The sequence below is a fragment of the Apteryx mantelli genome, chromosome 24 (assembly GCF_036417845.1).
Source record: "Apteryx mantelli isolate bAptMan1 chromosome 24, bAptMan1.hap1, whole genome shotgun sequence".
NCBI classification, from domain to species: Eukaryota; Metazoa; Chordata; class Aves; order Apterygiformes; family Apterygidae; genus Apteryx; species Apteryx mantelli.
Window position 1 is genome coordinate 11,907,619 of NC_090001.1, and position 15,921 is coordinate 11,923,539.

A 15,921-nucleotide genomic window follows, 5' to 3' on the forward strand; every position below is an offset into this window, starting at 1 on the left:
GATTGTGAGGTCACTTGTGGCTCAGTGCCTGATAGACCAGTGCTGGTGATGTGGGTGGAGTTTGTGATTGTGATGTCACTTGTGGCTCAGTGCCTGATAGAACAGTGCTAGTCATGTGGGTGGAGTTTGTGGTTGTGATGTCACTTGTGGCTCAGTGCCTGGTAGACCAGTGATTTTCATGTGGCTGCAGTTTGTGGTTGTGATGTCACTTGGGGCTCAGTGCCTGATAGGCAAGTGCTGGTGATGTGGGTGGAGTTTGTGTTTGTGATGTCACTTGTGGCGGAGTGCCTGATAGGCCAATGCTGTTCATGTGGGTGCAGTTTGTGATTGTGTTGTCACTTGTGGTTCAGTGCCTGATAGGCCAGTGCTGGTGATCTGGCTGCAGTTTGTGGTTGTGAGGTCACTTGTGGCTCAGTGCCTGATAGGCCAGTGCTGGTGATGTGGCTGCAGTTTGTGTTTGTGATGTCACTTGTGGCTCAGTGCCTGATAGAACAGTGCTGGTCATGTGGGTGGAGATTGTGTTTGTGATGTCACTTGTGGCTCAGTGCCTGATAGGCCAGTGCTGGTGATGTGGGTGGAGCTTGTGTTTGTGATGTCACTTGTGGCTCAGTGCCTGATAGGCCAGTGCTGGTCACGTGGGTGCAGTTTGTTGTTGTGATGTCATTTGCGGATCAGTGCCTGATAGGCCAGTGCTGGTGATGTGGGTGGAGTTTGTGTTTGTGATGTCATTTGCGGATCAGTGCCTGATAGGCCAGTGCTGGTCACGTGGGTGGAGTTTGTGTTTGTGATGTCACTTGTGGCTCAGTGCCTGATAGGCCAGTGCTGGTGATGTGGCTGCAGTTTGTGTTTGTGATGTCACTTGTGGCTCAGTGCCTGATAGGCCAGTGCTGGTGATGTGGGTGCAGTTTGTGTTTGTGATGTCACTTGTGGCTCAGTGCCTGATAGGCCAGTGCTGGTCCTGTGGGTGCAGTTTGTGTTTGTGATGTCACTTGTGGCTCAGTGCCTGATAGGCCAGTGCTGGTGATGTGGGTTCAGTTTGAGGTTGTGATGTCACTTGTGGCTCAGTGCCTGATAGGCCATACTGGTCCTGTGGGTGGAGTTTGTGTTTGTGATGTCTCTTCTGGCTCAGTGCCTGATAGGCCAGTGCTGTTCATGTGGGTGCAGTTTGTGATTCTAAGGTGACTTGTGGCTCAGTGCCTGATAGGCCACTGCATTTCCTGTGGGTGTAGTTTGTGTTTGTGATGTCACTTGTGGCTCAGGGCCTGATAGGCCAGTGCTGCATATGTGTGTGCAGTTTTTGTTTGTGATGTCACTTCTGGCTCAGTGCCTGATAGGCCAGTGCTGTTCATGTGGGTGCAGTTTGTGTTTGTGAGGTCACTTGTGGCTCAGTGCCTGATAGGCCAGTGCTGTTCATGTGGCTGCAGTTTGTGGTTGTGATGTCACTTGGGGCTGAGTGCCTGATAGGCCAGTGCTGGTCATGTGGGTGCAGTTTGTGATTGTGAGGTCACTTGTGGCTCAGTGCCTGATAGGCCAGTGCTGGTGATGTGGCTGCAGTTTGTGTTTTTGATGTCACTTGTGGCTCACTGCCTGATAGGCCAATGCTGCTCAAATGGCTGTAGTTTGTGTTTGTGATGTCACTTGTGGCTCAGTGCCTGATAGGCGAGTGCTGGTGGTGTAGGTGGAGTTTGTGTTTGTGATGTCACTTGTGGCTCAGTGCCTGATAGGCCAGTGCTGGTCACGTGGGTGCAGTTTGTTGTTGTGATGTCACTTGTGGCTGAGTGCCTGATAGGCCAGTACTGGTCACATGGGTGCAGTCTGTGGTTGTGATGTCACTTGTGGCTCAGTGCCTGATAGGCCAGTGCTGTTCCTGTGGCTGCAGTTTGTGTTTGTGATGTCACTTGTGGCTCAGTGCCTGATAGGCCAGTGCTTGTCACATGGCTGCAGTTTGTGGTTGTGATGTCACTTGTGGCTCAGTGCCTGATAGGCCAGTGCTTGTGATGTGGCTGCAGTTTGAGGTTGTGATGTCGCTTGTGGCTGAGTGCCTGATAGGCCGGTGCTGGTCATGTGTGTGCAGTTTGTGTTTGTGATGTCACTTGTGGCTTAGTGCCTGATGGGACATTGCTCGTCCTGTGGCTGCAGTTTGTGGTTGTGATGTCACTTGTGGTTCAGTGCGTGAGAGGCCATGCTGCTCCTGTGGGTGGAGTTTGTGTTTGTGAGGTCCCTTGTGGCTCAGTGCCTGATAGGCCAGTGCTGGTGATGTGGCTGCAGTTTGTGTTTGTGATGTCACTTGTGGCTCAGTGCCTGATGGGCCAGTGCTGGTCCTGTGGGTGGAGTTTGTGGTTGTGATGTCACTTGTGGTTCAGTGCCTGAGAGGCCATGCTCGTCCTGTGGGTGCAGTTTGTGTTTGTGATGTCACTTTTGTTTCAGTGCCTGATAGGCCAGTGCTGGTGATGTGGGTGCAGTTTGTGGTTGTGATGTCACTTGTGCCTCAGTGCCTGATAGGCCACTGCTTGTCCTGTGGGTGCAGTTTGTGATTGTGAGGTCACTTGTGGCTCAGTGCCTGATAGACCAGTGCTGGTGATGTGGGTGGAGTTTGTGATTGTGATGTCACTTGTGGCTCAGTGCCTGATAGAACAGTGCTAGTCATGTGGGTGGAGTTTGTGGTTGTGATGTCACTTGTGGCTCAGTGCCTGGTAGACCAGTGATTTTCATGTGGCTGCAGTTTGTGGTTGTGATGTCACTTGGGGCTCAGTGCCTGATAGGCAAGTGCTGGTGATGTGGGTGGAGTTTGTGTTTGTGATGTCACTTGTGGCGGAGTGCCTGATAGGCCAATGCTGTTCATGTGGGTGCAGTTTGTGATTGTGTTGTCACTTGTGGTTCAGTGCCTGATAGGCCAGTGCTGGTGATCTGGCTGCAGTTTGTGGTTGTGAGGTCACTTGTGGCTCAGTGCCTGATAGGCCGGTGGTGTTCATGTGGGTGCAGTTTGTGATTCTAACGTGACTTGTGGCTCAGTGCCTGATAGGCCACTGCATTTCCTGTGGGTGTAGTTTGTGTTTGTGATGTCACTTGTGGTTCAGGGCCTGATAGGCCAGTGCTGGTGATGTGGGTGCAGTTTTTGTTTGTGATGTCACTTGTGGCTCAGTGCCTGATAGGGCAGTACTGGTCACATGTCTGCAGTTTGTGGTTGTGATGTCACTTGTGGCTCAGTGCCTGATAGGCCAGTGCTGCTCAAATGTCTGCTGGTTTTAACCTGTCAGGTTATTTCTGCCTTCAGCACCACATAATGCCATGGTAGGCGCATGGCTCCTCTTTGTCGTCGTGAGGTCATTGTGCGCCTGTACCTTATAGGGCAGCAGGAAGCACATGGTGTCGATGCAGACCTGATTTCAGTTCTGCCTTTGCGTCTGATAGGCCAGTAGCAGGTACAAGGCTTTACAGCTTAGTTGGAAATCCCTTTTTCTCACTACCTGACTGAGAGCATAAGAAGGACCTTATTGCCAGCAATAATACTTAAAAACTTAGAAATATGACTCCTGCTCCTCATTACCAGTACCCGAGAGCAAAGAAAACAGAACAGATTATCTTATTTGTTTGGCACCCCAGATAGAACACAGCGAGGTTCTCATCTGGTGAGCACTGGCACTGGTCTTGCGTGCCTGCGTTTATTGGCCGTGGGCTCCCAGAGATCTACTTCAATGGGCACAGCAAATGCCCCGGGTGTGGGAGGACCCGGAAAAGGCAGCCCCACTGTTTTGTACAAGAGTAGAGGGACATCCCATTTGTTAGGGGGATGTTCAAGTATTGTTTCAACAGATATTTCAGCCAGGGGATAGAGAATGGATATTGAAAAAAGGATAGGGAATTGGCAGACTGAGATGATAACCGACAGCCTTGCCCATGAGGAGATCTGAATTGGGATTATAATAATACAAATGATTGGGCAGCGTGTCAAATGGCATGCCAAAATCTGGTTTTAGCTATACGAACTGCAGGGCAAATGGGTGTTATCTCAGAAAAGGTACTATCGTTAGCAAAAGTCTGAGGAACACTCGATTTTTGGAATATTTGCTTGTGGCAAATTATGCTCTTACGCTATGGAGGGATGTCTGTGGAAAATGTTAATGAAAGGCTGGCAGTGAGCCTATTGGTCCAGCAAGCGGCACCAGCTATCCATGAGTATTTCAGAAACCATGCTCCAGGGTGGCAGGGAGAGAATTTACAGAAGATTCACTGTATTACAGCAGCTGGACCTTTACTAGAAACATTTGAGAGCTGTGACAGTATGGGCACACATGTTACATGGTTGAGGGCTCATCTGTCACACAAGAGGAAGATCTCCATTTGGGTTGTCTGATGGTTGCCTCTCTGGTCATCTACCAGTAATGTCTAGTCAGTGCCCACATGTACCACCAGCATGTGCTAATGTGCTTGAGGCACCACGTACAGGCAATGGCTTGTGATGTTCTTGAGCGAGAAACCTGGTCTGAAGGAGCCTCTGGAAATGAGGCAGCAGGCTGTGAGCTGGGGAGCTCTTCAGACAGCTTGAAGGCTGGTCACCTCTTCCAAAATGACCTTTGAAATTATGATTCATGACCAGGCAAACAGGACAGTGCCTGCCCTCACCTTTCCTGCCTTGTGCTCCAGACTGACTTGGGCACAAGTCCATCCTGAGCTGAAAACTCAGCAGTCCCGGGGGTGCAGCAGTGCACCCAGGCTCATCCACCTTGCTGAAGGGCTCGGCTTCTTTTCTCAAGCACGCCCCACACAAACCGAGCTGCGAGGCTCCTTAGGAGTGACTTACATCTCAGTAGCTCTGAAGTCAGGCAGAGGTTAAGGTCCTTTTCTGTCTGTGTAGCTAGGTCTGTAATTTAAGCGGAGCAGAAATTATACCCTATTATTAAGTCATCGGTTTGTCTTGGTAGGTGTGTTCTGACACTTTGTCTCGATGTACTATCTATCTGGTTGATACAGTTTTCATCAGTTTACATTTTACATCCTGTTTACATGTGTTTACATGTGTTAGTTTGCATAGATACAGAGTTATTAGTTACATAGCAGCCTATTCTACATGGCTCAATATTCTCATACAAACTTCCTTTTCACCAGCACACAGGCAGGCCAGAGGACAACGCCAACTCTCATTTATGTTCCACACGTCCACGTAAGGTGGAGGCTTTTGGAGTCTCCTGGGAAGCTCCATTTACAACATTACTACAGAACAGTCCAGCATATGCACAAGTTTTGTTGCTTGCCAATTCAGATGGATGGATAGGTATTGTTTTGAGTTTCCTTTTCCAGTTTCAAGGGCACTTAAGTGAAGATGAAGCACCTGAATGCTGTGCTTTCCCAAGCAACTGGATACTGTTATCACGAGGGCACCCTACCCGAACCTATTAACATTTGCTTAGCCGGAAAACAATACTGAAAACTTTTTTCTGAAGTGTTTTCGGAGTCAAGATTCACTCGGACCCAGCCTTCCCCACATTCTCACACACACAGGCTTACTCGACAGATCTGGAAGTTTGCCTAGGGGAATCAGTGCGGTGACTTTGAGATGGCTGTTTATATCCTGCGCCCAGTGTATGCAATGAGTGCAATGTAAAAGGCAATCAAGATGTGCTCACTAAAAGCATACCTTCCCACAGTCTGCCACTGCAAAGTAGAGTTGTTACATTGTTCAGCAGAGAAATCAGTTGAGCACTTCAACGCCTTAACTACAGTGTCAGCTCTTGCTTCATAAAGGCCAAGCTTGAAAAATTACGAAGCTCAATTCCCATCTTGTGTTTCAGCGACTTTAGGAAGACAACTACCTCCATTTCCATCAGCAGACTTCAGGAGGAGTACAGCCTTCACTTTCCAGGCTTCTGAGAGTTGGCCTTACAGGAAGGTGTTTAAAAGATGAAACAGGTTACTCTCCAGCTGATGATGTCTTCCTGAACACGGAAACACAAACCCTAACTGGATGCGTTTACCATCAAAGGCTTTGCAAGTGCTTAACTTGGATGCTGTTGGTAAATTCCTTCTAAAATTGAATACTGAAATTCCAGCACGTCAAGAGTTTCTGGCAGCAAAGCAGGTCCCTTTTCTCACAGAAGGCTCCAGTAGTTCAGGGCTAAGCCCCCAGGTCAGGGGTCAGTGCTGGCCCTGGAAACAGTCCTCCATTTCCTCAGGATGGGGGGAGCCATGTCGCTCTCTGATGTCCAGGAGCCAAGGTGCAAAGGTTCCACCTTATCTTTCCAAAGAGGATGAGAAGAAAATGGATTTAGGATATAACAATTAATGTAGGCCTCCTCAAAGAGTTCAAAGCCTTCAGCCCAAGTAGCAGTACCTCAGACATTGACATCTTTGAGGCTCTACCTGAAGCCTTTCTTGCCGTTCCTTCAAATGACATCATCAAATATCACGACTCATGCTGTCCTGCTATCTAAAGCCTTGCAGCTTCTCCACAAACTTTTGCTGCTTCCTTCCCCACAGTCCATCTGCCTCCTCCCATTTCCACTTCATATCTTTAACAGTTCACTAAACTCAGTCCACTAGTCCATGGATCTGATCTATCTCCAGATAGACAAGCAGGACTTGATAGCAAAGCCTTTCATGCCTTCTTAAAAAGTTGCAAGTTATTGGATTTTTGTCTCCCAGAATTGGTCGGCAATAGCTGAGGAGAAAGGGTAAAGGTGGGAGGAAGAAAAAGGTATTCTGCATTTCCAGATAATACTTAAATACCAACTAGCAAAGCTAACCTGCTGTTGTTTAGAAAAGAATGTCAATGAATAAAGCGGCAAAACACTTGAAGGTTTTGGTTTCCTTATTTGCAGTACTTTTAACCTTATTGAAAGAGAAGAATTTACAGTTCTATTTCATCATGCTGTGAATTGAGTTTTCCTGATGATAGAGAATATATACAGCTAACTCTTAAATCTTCGGATATTGTGCCCACAAAGGGAAACCCCTGGTCTTTCAAGCAAAAGATTACAATTGACTTCAAAACAGATAACCCTCTCCTGCTTATACACTAATCAAGGTCACATGTACAGGAAACACTCAAAGATGACAAAGCACCTTTTTAAACCAGGACACTTTTGGAGTATACTTTCCTTTGATCACACAAGTCACTAAGCCTTTAACTATGGCAAGGGATTCCCTCTACCTTGAATCTCCATATAGTTTGCATTTTAAAAATTCTTAAGAAATGGCTTTTTACTACTACTATAAAAGCTCAGTGTTGGCAGAAGTTTTTCAAGCACACAAATGTATTGATGCCTCAGTTTACCTAAAGATAAATTCAACAGAACCCATGTCCTAGGTTAAAGGAAGGCAAAGAAACCCCATCCTTGCCTCTATTTATACATTTTCTGTTGGGGGGGGGGTTCTTTCTGAATAGCCTACTGTAAAGCGCAGGGGCAGCAGAATTTTACATTAAACTATTTAGAGTTTATGCCTAACCTCTCCAAAGAAATCCAATTGCTCTTAAAGATTCAATTCTAAAAGTCCAATGGTAGAGAGCCCAGTTAAGAGCCACCGGTGCCAACAACTTACATATTATGCCAACGCATTACGTATTGCCACCATTTAGACTCTCTACAAGAGCAGGGAGGAGAATGCTTCACAGGCAGGCACTTGCTCCTCCTCTTCAGTAGATTCCTGGGCAGAATGTTGCTCATCATCATCAGCGGAGGATGGGGAATCGCTGCTGTAGACTGCGTGTTTCCATCTGCAAGCAATTCAAAGGCAATAACAAAAACAAGATTAGGTCACACTAAGTCAAAAATCAAGTGCAGTCTACCCCAGAAGGTACTGTGAGATCTAGGAAGTTTCCAGCCCATTATATGTATTTGTCGTGCATCTGATTTCAAACTGCATTACATGTTCTTCCTTGGGAGAGCAAAGTTCCATCTTTGTTGGGAAGTTAAAAAAAAAAAAAAGGCACATGGTACTTATATGCAGCTTGACTTTGGCATATGATAGGCCAGAGCCTTGCAAAGTAACTGTAAAGCCTTGCAAAGCAGCTGTATTTGTGAATCTATTGCCCCTGATTTCCCCTGAACTTCGTATTCACAGCTGTTACCAAAAACAGCAGGACAAGTCAAGAAGGGAGCTCCTGAGAGAGCTTCAATTAATTACGATGCATACAGGATGATAATCCTGATGCATACAGGTTTTGGCTTGAACCTTTTTATAGGTTTTTATTCCCCTTGTTCAAGTCTTGCACAGGCTGCGGAACATGGGCGAGGTACTGCCTTCACGAGGTATTGCATAATTACCCCTCTTCCTCAAGGCATGATCAGCTCAACTACTGCAACATCCTCTTCTGTCCTGAAGTACAGCCTTGCCCCACTCAGATCCATTCAGAAAGTTGCTCTAAAGGTCATCTTCTGAACTTATTCCCTTCATCACAAAGCGCATTCTCCTGAAACCCTTCAAGTGTCTTCTCTCACAGCAAACAGAGTTGCTAAGGCCTTTCATGAATTACCCTCCTTCCTACATTATCTCCCACTGAGTGCCCAGAAAACAGCTCTGAATTCTGAGCTGGCCCTGACAGCACCTCTCACTGACTAACCCCTCAATACAAAAATGCAGAAGCATGTTCTCTTCTTATCTGCCACCTTCACGCTTGGGAGAAGGTTTGCATATGCACCTGGCAGTCTTCCTTACCTCCTGAAAATTCTTGCTGGGCTGCTCAAAACCCATGAAAACTGTCAGGCTACTGCTGCAGTGAGAGCAGTGCTCATCATTCAGAGTAGGACTGCGTTTCCTTGTATTCCCACCTCTTGACAGCCATCTCTTGCTTTTTCTCTTGTGCTCGGTTATAAGCATTTGGGAAAAGGACTGTTTTTGTTTGCTGACTCTCTGTCCGGAGCTTACCGGCAGGGCCCTGGAGTCCCCGACTATGGCTTGTAAGCGCTAAGGCTATACAGAAATGTGAATAGATTAAAAAAATATCCAATAGCTCAACTCATTTCAGCTGTTTCAGAGGAGGCTTTTGGCCAGAACACAGTAAAGAAAATTGAAAGCCAGAACTAACCTGCACTGCCATCTTGAGTGTCAGCGATTTCCCCATCAGTTCTCCTCGGGAGTACGTATCCAAGTTTTCCTAATGAGAAGAAACAAGAAGGGTCAGTCACAAACACGCAGAAAATCTGACGTATGCACACTTGGTGCCTACACAGTAACTTTATCAAGGCTCTGCATGGACACAAAAGATGAGCATGCAGTTCTACGATGCCGAAAGCAAGGAAGCATTGCTGGAATCCAACCATCTAGTTTTACCTATTTTCACAAGAGGCACATTCACTTTTAGGCCTATATCTGTCAGTCTAAGAGAGATGAGAAAATGGATGCATATTTTAAGACAAGAAGAAAACCTGTACTTTTAAATTTACTTCATGGCCTACTTTGTCTCTCTGTTAACATGTTGATTCATGGCCCAGGACAAGTTTTTTTTTTAAAAAAAAACAAAAACCCCAGACATCCACAGAGATTCCTGAAGTATATGAATTTATCTTTGCTTTTTATCCTAGAGTTCACAGAATCACAGAATGGTTGAGGTTGGAAGGGACCTCTGGAGATCATCTAGTCCGACCCTCCTGCTCAGGAAGGGTCACTTAGCACATGTTGCCCAGGACTGTGTCCAGATGGCTTGAATATCTCCGAGGAAGGAGCCAACCACAGCAGGCATTGCCCACACCAAGGCACCTAGGACAGGAGCCTGGAAGGTCTTGAAGGTGGTGAGCTTCAAAGGGAGCTGAGCTGACAACACAAGGGCAAACAGATGACAACACGAATCAGGCAATCGGAACACCATGGTGTGCGTTCGACTGGCTGCAAGATGGCTGTTGGCGTGCAAGCGTGCTTAAGGAAGGCAAAGCGTTAAGAGAAAAAGCACGAGTCAGCTTTCAAGGACAATTAGATGTACGGGGCTGCCAGTTTATGGGGGACAGTGCGGGCAGCTTCCTAACACTCACTGCTGAGCAGGAAGCCCGAACTCTGACAAACAGGCCTTTCAAATATCCTGTGAAAGTCCATGAGCACAGAAGCAAGGCAGCTGCTAGGGGTTTCATGTCGAGACTCCACACTGGACCAAATTAGGCCCCTAATTCCAGCACCTACTCAAAAATAATTACAAAACCATATATCTGCATAATAACATCAGACACGTAAAAAGAAGTACTTGTGAACTATTCTTTAAATAACAAAGAGGGTTAAAAAAAAAAAACTCTTTGGGGCAATAGTAAATGCGTACACATGACATTCTTACAAACTGCAGGATACAGAAGAAAATTGTTTGTCAGCAAACCAATTTAACCTGACCTCTCTGCAGGGCACAGTTCAGGACACCCTCACAAGTTACATACCTCCAATTTTCTAGAGAAGGTCCAGAAAAGAAACTACCTTGATAAAAACAGTGGAACGGGGCTTGTCCAGAAAAGATGTGATTTGCTTACTTGGTTTGGAAGCTCTGCCAGCATAAAACAAACAAACAAGAAAACCAAAAAACCATACACACACACCAAAGAGTTACAAAGGGATTAATTAAGAGTCTTGTCTAAACTCTACCTTAATTTAAGTAAAGGGCTCCTAAGGGTGCACAAGGAATTTATCTTCCACCGTTACTGCAAACAGCAGGACACTACAAAGGTCACCCCTAGGAGAAGGGCGTTCAGACTACGCCTAAAAGAGCCACTGGCACACTGAAGGCTCTCATTCACTTTCAACATGCATTTTCCCTTTCACAAAAACCTTACAAAGCCACTTCAGCCAGTAACTAGCCAGGAGAGTTGTTCCTCCCCCAACCCCCTTTTTTTTTCTTTCTTTCCAGAGAGAGCTTGTTGTATTCTACAGCTTCCGACAGAAGCTATATTAGCATAAATGCTCCAGCTGATTTAGACTTCCTCGACCAAAAGATCTTAGACTTTCGGCTGAAATGCTCTCGCTGCTGCCCATGGGGAGAGGCACAGAGCCAGAAAACAATGCCTAGAGTCCAGGGCACTCTGCTGACGTGGGCATCTCTCCTGCTGGCACTAGAAATAGAGCATCCCGTCACATTCGCTTCGCACAGATTATATGTGACCTCACAACCACAAATTGCAGGCACATGACCAGCACTGGCCTATCAGGCACTCAGCCACAAGTGACCTCAAAACCACAAACTGCAGCCACGTGACCAGCAGTGGCCTAACAGATCCTCAGCCACAGGTGACCTCACAAACACAAAATGAACCCACGTGCCCAGCACTGGCCTATCAGGCACTGAGCCACAACAGACATCACAAACACAAACTCCAACCACATGAATAGCACTGGCCTATCAGGCACTGAGCCTCAAGTGACATCACAACCACAAACTGCACCCACGTAACCAGCACTGGCCTATCAGGCCCTGAGCCACAAGTGACATCACAAACACAAACTCCACCCACAGGACCAGCACTGGCCTATCAGGCACTGATCCACAAGTGACATCACAAATACAAACTGCAGCCACGTGACCAGCACTGGCCTATCAGGCCCTGAGCCACAAGTGACATCACAAACACAAACTCCACCCACATCACCAGCAGTGTTCTATCAGGCACTGAGCCACAAGTGACATCACAAACACAAACTGCAGCCACAGGACCAGCAATGTCCTATCAGGCACTGAGCCACAAGTGACATCACAAACACAAACTGCACCCACAGGTCCAGCACTGGCCTATCAGGCACTGAGCCACAAGCGACATCACAACCACAAACTGCACCCACATGACCAGCACTGGCCTATCAGGCACTGAGCCACAAGTGACCTCACAGCCACAAAAAGAACCCACGTGACCAGCACTGGCCTATCAGGCACTGAGCCACAAGCGACATCACAACCACAAACTGCAGCCACATGAAAATCACTGGTCTACCAGGCACCGAGCCAGAAGAGACATCACAAACACAAACTCCACCCACAGGACCAGTATGGCCTATCAGGCACTGAGCCACAAGTGACATCACAACCTCAAACTGAACCCACATCACCAGCACTGGCCTATCAGGCACTGAGCCACAAGTGACATCACAAACACAAACTGCACCCACAGGACCAGCACTGGCCTATCAGGCACTGAGCCACAAGTGACATCACAAACACAAACTGCACCCACATCACCAGCACTGGCCTATCAGGCACTGAGCCACAAGTGACATCACAAACACAAACTCCACCCACGTGACCAGCACTGGCCTATCAGGCACTGATCCGCAAATGACATCACAAACACAAACTCCACCCACATCACCAGCACTGGCCTATCAGGCACTGATCCGCAAATGACATCACAACAACAAACTGCACCCACGTGACCAGCACTGGCCTATCAGGCACTGAGCCACAAGTGACATCACAAACACAAGCTCCACCCACATCACCAGCACTGGCCTATCAGGCACTGAGCCACAAGTGACATCACAAACACAATCTCCACCCACATGACCAGCACTGTTCTATCAGGCACTGAGCCACAAGTGACATCACAAACACAAACTGCAGCCACATCACCAGCACTGGCCTATCAGGCACTGAGCCACAAGTGACCTCACAATCACAAACTGCACCAACAGGACCAGCACTGGCCTATCAGGCACTGAGCCACAAGTGACCTCACAACCACAAACTGCACCCACATGACTACCACTGGCCTATCAGGCACTCGGCCACAAGTGACCTCACAACCACAAACTCCACCCACAGGATCAGCACTGGCCTATCAGGCAGTAGAGGAACAAGTGACCTCTCAACCAAAAACAGCAGCCCTGGACCTAGCACTGGCCTATCAAGCACTCAGCAGAAGTGGCCTCACAGATACAAAGAAGTAGCAACGTGGCTGCTGGTGGCCTAGCAGGTACTGAGGCCAAATAACTGCACAAACACAAACAGCAGCAATATGCATCAAGGTGGACTGTCAGGTGCTCATGCTGAAGTGACCTCACAGGCAGCCATGAAGCCAAATATCTTCTCCTGGCCTCTTTGCAAGTGAGGCACAATTGACCTCAACAAGCACAAACAGCAGCAATGTCCATGCTGATCGCCAGTCACATACTGATGCACAACTCACCACAAAAGCACCAACAGCAGCAAAGGGTCTGCTCACCCTTTAGGAGGCACTGAGACACAAGCATCACCAAAGCTATGGGCATGCTGTTGGCCTACCAGCTTCAGAGGCACAACTCACCTCACAAGCACAAATGGCATCGACCTGCCTGCTGCTGCCCTATCTTTGACTGAGTCACAAGGGAGCTGAAAAGTGCAAACCTTCACAGAGGAGAAGCTCACCTGGGCCACTCGCATGTCCCTTGATTATGCTGTGATCACTCCATACAGAACAGTCTTCTGCAAAAGGCTTTCATCTCCTGGCAAGACTCTCTCCAGATCATGCGACAGCTCCACTCTGCCACCCTGCACACAAATCACAAAAGGAACAATCGGTCTCGCTTTTCCTTTAGTACCATCAAGTCCGAGCTGGGAGCCTTCGCACTGCAGCACCTACACAATGGCAGCAGGATGCCACTTCCATTTCTAGTGCATTTCTAGGGACAGAGATCAGCTGAGGGAGCAGCTGCACTGCAAAGGCTTTCTGACACTCTCAGATCAACTCGGCACTGCACCAGGCATCAACCTGACGCCAGACCTCTGCTCTGCCACCTACTCTACAAACACACTGCCTCTGCCCCACACAGCTGCCTCTTCTGCTAGATACAACCAAGTGCCAGCAAGAAGAGATGCATGCAGGACACTCGCCACTTGCACACTCCCCAGCCACTGCTCTGCTCGCTGCCTTCCCTTGGCTTCTCAATCCAGACACTCAGGCAAGCTCTTGCGGTAACACCACAAGGTGGCCAAGGCACTCTAGGCTCACAAGGCCTGTGCAAATGAGCAGCACAAGATCAGGCACAGAGCTGCCTCCTTGGGTGATGCTGCTCTTTTCAGAGGGAAGGATCCTGCTTTCTTTGGGCACAGCAGGCTGCTGCTTTCCACCCCCATCCCCTCACGAACCTCCTGCTAGGGATGGGGACATGGGGATTTTCTGTAGTAATACAAAAGTTACAGATACAACACAGAAACACTTGAGAGTCCGGAAGGCCTCCTGAGCCCAAAGGAACCTCCCTTCCTTTCCTTTAGTTACTTGGACAAGGAGCTTGGACGGGGAAGGGAAAAAGGGTGCAGAGCCTTTGAAATGAGGCCCAAGCAATGAGACAGCCCCACACTGGACGGCTGCTGAAATGACAGCTCTCCTGGCTGCGCAGCCTCTGCAGCACCAGTCCGCGCTCCACAGCTGCCTTCACAGAGCACTGAGGGCTGGGTGCCACGGGCAACCTGGCCCTGGGCACATCTTCACCCCTCGCAGAGCCGGCAGCCCAAGAGCTCTGAGACTTCCACAGGTCAAGCTATGGACGCTTTGGGGCACTCACACAAAGGCACTCCAGACATGCTGGCATCTATTATAAGGGTCTTGGACTCGTCCTATATGGCACCACAACCTCCTAGGAAAAGGAGGGGGCACCGTAGCATTTGTTGAGCGGGCTGGCAATAACAGCACTTGTGGGAGGCGGAATTTGCAGCACAGCAGAGGTACCAGGAGCTGAACCCACAACCCAAGTCACCCAGGGAAGACAGGCGCATTTATGGAAGCCTTCGCATCCATACGTAGCCTCTTCTCAGTCACTTGCAGCTGCTTTCACAGAGGGCTCACGACGCTGGCCAAGATGTTGACAGGTACAGGGACACAGCCTGGCATCCTGCCTCCATCCTCAGCGCCTCTAGCACTGCACTGGGAACCTCCATGAGTGGAGCAACCTAGAAAGAAAGAAAGAATCGGAGTGTTACTGGCAGTTCTGCTGGCCTTACAGAGTCGCAACAGGCAGGGGCAAATGTCTCCCCTCTGTGCTGAGCTCTATTGGTGAGAACACAGCCAGCAGGGCCACCAAGACGTTCTACCCCTCTTTTTGGCACAGGTGACACCATGTCTGTATACCAGGTCCTGTTTGGGCTCTCCAGTTCTGCACAGGCGCTAACACACTGCAGGGAGTCCAGCACAGGGACACCAAGACGGTCAGGGGCTGCAGCGTGGGGCATAAAAGGAGAGGCTGCGAGAGCTGGCTTTGTTCAGCCTAGACAAGAGAAGGCCAACGGGGATCTTCATGCTGTGCACAGCTACCTTATGGAGGGCACAGAGAAGACGGAGCCGGATTTTCTTGGAGGTGCACACTAGTAGCATGGGAGGCAACGGGGACAAATCGGACAATGGGAAATGCTTCTGAGACATTAAGAAGAAACCTTTTTCTCCGTGACGGTGGCCAAACTGCGGCACAGGGATCCAGAGAGGTTCCCAGATCTCCATCCTTGGAGGTAATCAAAACTTCACTGGAAAAGGCCCCAAGATACCTCCTCTACTGGCACCTGCCTGGAGCAGGGCGTTGGAGCCCTGCTACCTCCACATGGCTCCCCCATTGCAGCCTCAAGGAATATGCTATTATGAGACTCTTGCCAAAGGCACCAGAGGCTTTGGAGATGCCGCCTCCACCGCTCAACAAGGACAGGTGTCTCAGAGCCACCCATCGCCCTCACAGGCCTGACTTCTTGTGAGGGGGCATCTCCCCTCTCTGCAAGGCTCTGCGTAGGCACAACGTGCAGAAATGCCTCTGACTGCTTTCATTAACTACCCATCTCGCTGAGGGACTGGAATGGATTAGCGTCTGAGATGGGAAGATGCAATGAGGGTCCAGATTCAGCAGAAAGCCTTTAAGGAGGGAGAAGAGAACTCTCTCCAGCAGTCGGTAAAATCCCAAAGACTCACGGAAGCATCAAACCCTTCCGAAACTGCAAGCCTGAACCTCAGCTGACACAAACCACCAAACTGGGAGCAGCCCTGCCTCGCACCACGATGCTCCAAGGAG